The sequence below is a fragment of the Polistes canadensis genome, unplaced genomic scaffold, assembly GCF_001313835.1.
Source record: "Polistes canadensis isolate GaletaPanama2010 unplaced genomic scaffold, ASM131383v1 scaffold_725, whole genome shotgun sequence".
Taxonomy (NCBI): domain Eukaryota; kingdom Metazoa; phylum Arthropoda; class Insecta; order Hymenoptera; family Vespidae; genus Polistes; species Polistes canadensis.
Genome location: NW_014570272.1, coordinates 1 through 5,489, shown reverse-complemented (window position 1 = coordinate 5,489; position 5,489 = coordinate 1). Strand labels below are relative to the sequence as shown.

At 26.8% G+C, this 5,489-nt stretch overlaps 1 pseudogene; it reads left to right on the top strand.

Moving 5' to 3' along the window:
• Positions 1–848, top strand: part of LOC106792806 — an 11,342-nt pseudogene extending 10,494 nt beyond the window's left edge.
• Positions 849–5,489: the final 4,641 nt, after the last annotated feature.

The window sequence follows — 5,489 nt, the reverse complement described above, 5'->3', positions numbered from 1 at the left end:
TAAAACAAATTTTTTTCAAGTTTTAAAGCGAATACAACCAAATAAAAAGTGTTACGTTTAATAAAATCCAGCAAATAGCATTTATATTAGATTTACAAATAAGTTTTCGTCGTTTTCATGTAGATAGCGCTACGCGGAGTTTCGGTTAACTTTCGCAGATGATATACTGCTTAAAAATTAGTTTGGACGTTTAGGAAAAACATAAACTATTATAATTATTGATTTCATATTGGTAAAATATAATTATTTTTAGTTGAAAATGTCTAAATTTTAGCCGAATAAGCATCATTTGCGAGAAATATTAGTTTACCTCTTTAATATAAAGTAATCTGCATCTAAGGCGTATCGATTGCTCGTAGAAGCTTATGGTCAGACTCGTTTGAGTGAGAGCATGTGTCGTGAGTGGTTTCAAAAGTATAAAAACGATAATTTCGACGAAGAAGACAAAGATCGAAGTGGAAGGTCAAAAATTAACAAGGATTCAGAATTGGAGGAAATATTGGAGGAAGATTTATCCTAAAAACAAAAAGAAATTGCTGTAAAATTAGAAGTAACACAGCAAGCAGTATCACATCGTTTAAAATTATAAGGAATGTTTAATAAACAAGGAAATTAGGTTCTGTACGAAATAAAGCCGAGAGATATTGAACGCTGATTATGCTTAAGGAAAATACTGCTTGCTAGACACAAAAAAAAGGTTTTTTATACATCGTATCATTACTAGTGACGAGAAATGGATACATTATGATAATCCAAAAAGAAGAAAATCATGGGGATTTTTTAGCCATGCGTCAATAACAACAGCAAAACCGAATATTCACGGAAAAAAACTTATGCTGTTTATTTAGAGGGATCAGCTGGGTTTAGTGTATTATGAGTTGCTTAATCCGAGCGAAACAAACACCCGAGCTTTCTATAAAACACAATAATTGAGATTGAGCCGAGCTCTGAAGAAAAAACGCCCTCAATACTATCCTAGACACAAAAAAATTATACTCCTGCATGACAATGCTCGTCCACATGTAGCAGCTTCCGTGAAACAGTATTTAGAAACCCTTGATTGGGAAGTGCTACCCCACCCATCGTATTCACCAGACATTGCAACGCCCGATTATCACCTATTTCGGTCATTGGCACATGCTCTGTCGGAGCAGCGGTTTAAATCATTTGAAGATACCACAAATTAGGTTGATTCGTGAATAGCCTTTAAAAGACAAGGAGTTCTTCCGCCGCAGGATCCGAATGTTGCCGGAGAGATACGAAAAAGTTATTGCCTGTGATGGACAGTATTTTAAATAACCTTAAAATTACCATTCTTCTAGGATGATTACTTAATATTAAAAAAAAAAAGCGGAAACTTATTTGTAAATTTAATATTTTTATAACTACAGTCTAAAAAAAGGAAAAAAATCATTTAATTTCAAAATTTTTTGGTTACTTTACGTGAAGAATTCAATTTTTTTTCAACGAAACTCGATTGTAGTAAACCTGACATACATTCTGTCTTGTTTCTAATAGCACATTTTGATCTTCCTAAAAAAAATTTATTATATTTAAAAAAAAAATTTTCGCTACTTTCTGAATGAAATTGTAGTTAAAAACTATCAGATATATGAAGAAATGCCATATAACAAAAACAGTAAAACGTTTTCTTTCAAGTTTTAAAGCGTATACTAACAAATAATAAGTTTAACGTCCAATAAAATCAAGCAAATAACATTTATATTTTAATAAATGCAGTCTAAAAAAAGAAAAAAAATCATTTTATTACAAAATTTTTTGGTTCACCTAACGTTAAGAATTCGATTCTTTTTGAACGAAAATCGATTGTAGTAGACCTGACATTTATTTTGTTTTGTTTCTAATAGCACATTTTAACCTCCGCTAAAAAGATATAATAAATTTAAAAAAAAATTGTTTCTAATAACTAAATGAAACCGTAGTTAAAAACTAGCAGATATATAAAAAAATGCTATATGTCAAAAGCTATAAAACATTTTCTTTTAAGTTTTAAAGCGCATACTTTTAAGTAGAAAGTGTTATGTCTATTAAATTTTAGTTGATATCATTTACTTTTCAACAACTGCAGTCCAGAAGAAGCGAATAAACTATTCTATTTCAACATTTTTAAGTTTCTTAACGGGAAGAATTCAATTCTTTTTCAACGAAACTCGATTGTAGTCAACCTGACATCTTTTCTGTCTTGGTACTAATAGCACATTTTACCGTCATTATAAATTTTTCTATATATTTAGAAAAAATTTATGCTGCTTTCTGAATTAAAACGTATTTCAAAACTATCAGATACATAAAGAAATGGTATAGAACAAAAACTGTAAAACGTTTTCTTTAAAATTTTAAAGCGTATACTAACAAATAAAAAGTTTAACGTCTAATAAATTCAAGCAAATAACATTTATATTTCAACAACTGCAGTACAAAAAAAGGGAAAAAATCATTCTATTACAACATTTTTTGATAACTTTATGTAAAGAACTCAATTCTTCTTCAACGAAACACGGTTGTGGGAAACCTGACATTCATTCTGTCTTGATTCTAAATGCACATATATACTTTCCCAAAGAAGATTTAATATATTTAGAAAGAAATTTTCGCTTGTTTTTAAATTAAATCGTAGTTCAAAACTATCAGATATATAAAGAAATGCTATATAACAAAAGCTGCAAAACGTTTTCTTTGAAGTTTTAAAGCGTATTCTAACAAGTAGAAAGTTTTAGGTACAATAAAATCTTGCAAATAACATTTATATTTCAACAACTGCAGTCCAAAAAAAAAGAAAATAAATCATCTTATTACAACATTTTTTGGTTACTTTACGTGTAGAATTAAATTTTTTTTCAACGAAACTCGATTGTAGTCAACCTGACATTTATTTTGTTTTGTTTCTACAAGCACATTTATACCTTCACAAAAAAGTTTCAATATAAATAAAAAGAAATATTTGCTTAATTCTGAATTAAACCGTAGTTCAAAACTAGCAGATACATAAAGAAATTCTATATAACAAAACCTATAAAACGTTTTCTTTAAAGTTTTAAAGAATATACTAATAAGTAAAAAGTGTTAAGTCCAATAAATATTAGCTGATATCATTTATTTTCGACAATTGCAGTCAAAGAAAGAGGAAGAGTCATGTTATTACAACTATTTTTATGGACTTAACGTGTACAGTTAATTTTTTTTTCAAAGAAACTTAATTGTAGTATACCTGACATTTATTTTGTATTGTTTCTAATAGCACACTTTAACCGTCGCTAAAAATGTTTAAATATATTTAGAAAGAAAATTTTTGCTACTTTCTAAATTAAACCTTAGTTCAAAACTTGCAGATACATAAAAAAATGCTATATAACAAAAGCTGTAAAACTTTTCTTTCTAGTTTTAAAGCGTATGCTGACAAATAAGAAGTGTTACGTTCAATAAAATCCAGCAAATAMCATTTAYAWTTCMAYAACTGYAGTCGAAAARAAGGAAAAAAAACATYTTATTACAACATTCTATGATTACTTTTYGKGAARAAMTCAATTCTTTTTCAACAAAACTCGATTGTAGTCAACCAAATATATATTCTGCTACGTTTCTAATAGCAATTTTTTACCTTCCCAAAAAAGATTTAATATATTTAAAAAGAAATTTTTGCTACATTCTGAATTAAACCGTAGTTTAAAACTATCACATATATACTGAAATGCTATATAACAAAAGCTGTAAAAAGTTTTCTTTCAAGTTTTAAAGCGTATACTTACAAATAAAAAGTGTTACGTTCAATAAAATTCAGCAAGAAACATTTATATTTAAACAACTGCAGTTTTAAAAAATGAAATAAATCATTGTAATACAACATTTTTTGGTCACTTAACGTGAAGAATTCGATTTTTTTTTAACGAAACACGATTGTAGTGAACCTGACTTTTATTTTGTTTTGTTTCTAATAGCAATTTTTTACCTAAACAAAAAAGATTTAAGATATTTAAAAAGAAATTTTTGCTACATTCTGAATTAAACCGTAGTTAAAAACTAGCAGATATATAAAGAAATACTATATAACAAAAGCTGGAAGACGTTTTCTATCACGTCTTAAAGAGTATACTAACATAAAAAAAGTGTAACGTTCAAAAAAATCCAGAATATAACATTTATGTTTTAACAACCGCAGTCCAAAAAATATAAAAAAAACATTTTATTATAAAATTTTTTTGTTACTTTACGTAAAGAATTCATTTTTTTTAACGAAACTCGATTGTAGTCAACCTGACATTTATTTTGTTTTGTTTCTAATAGCACATATTAATCTTCACAAAACAGATTTAATTTATTTAAATAGTAATTTTTGCTACTAACTGAATTTAACCGAAGTTCAAAAATAGCAGATACATGGAGAAATGCTGTATAACGAAAGCTATAAAACATTTTCTTTCAAGTTTTAAAGCGTATACTATTAAGTAGAAAGTATTATGTCTAATAAATTTTAGCTGATATCATTTACTTTTTAACAACTGCAGTACAAAAAGAGAAAAAAAATCATTCTATTACAAAATTTTTTGGTTACTTTACGTGAAAAACTCAATTCTTTTTTAACAAAACTTGATTGTTGAAAACCTGACATCTATTCTGTCTTTTTTCAAATAGCACATTTTTACTTTCACAAAAAAGATTTAATATATTTAAAAAAAATTCGGCTACGTTCTGAATTTAACAGTAGTTCAAGACTATCAAATACATAAAAAATGCTATATAACAAAAGCTGTAAAACGTTTTCTTTCAAGTTTTAAAGCGTATACTATTACCTAGAAAGTGTTACGTTCTATAAAATCCCGCAAATAACATTAATATTTTAACAATTGCAGTCCAATAAACGAAAAAAAATCATTTTATTACAACATTTTGTGGTTATTTAACGTGAAGAATTAGATTCTTTTTCAACGAAATTTGATTGTAGTAAACCTAAAATTTATTTTGTTTTGTTAATAGTAGCACAATTTGCTATCACTATAAATGTTTAAATATATTAAAGAAAAACCTTCGCTGATTTCTGAATTAAACCGTAGTTCAAAGCTATCAGATACATAAAAAAATGCTATATTCTAAAAGCTGTAAAACGTTTTCTCTCATGTTTTAAAACGTATACTGACATATAAAAAGTTTTACTTTTGATAAAATCCAGCAAATACCATTTATATTTTACCGACTAGCAGTCCAAAAAAAGGAAAAATATTATTTTAAATCAAAATTTTTTAGTTACTCTACGTAAAGAATTCAATTCTTTTCCAACGAAACTCGAATTTAGTCAACCTGAAATTTATTTTGTTTTGTTTCTAAAAGCACATTTTTACAGTCGCTAAAAATGTTTAAATATATTTAAAAATGTATTTTCGCTACTTTCTGCATTAAACAGTAGTTCAAAACTATCAGATACATAAAAAAATGCTATATAACAAAAACTGTAAAACGTTTTCTTTCAAGTTTTA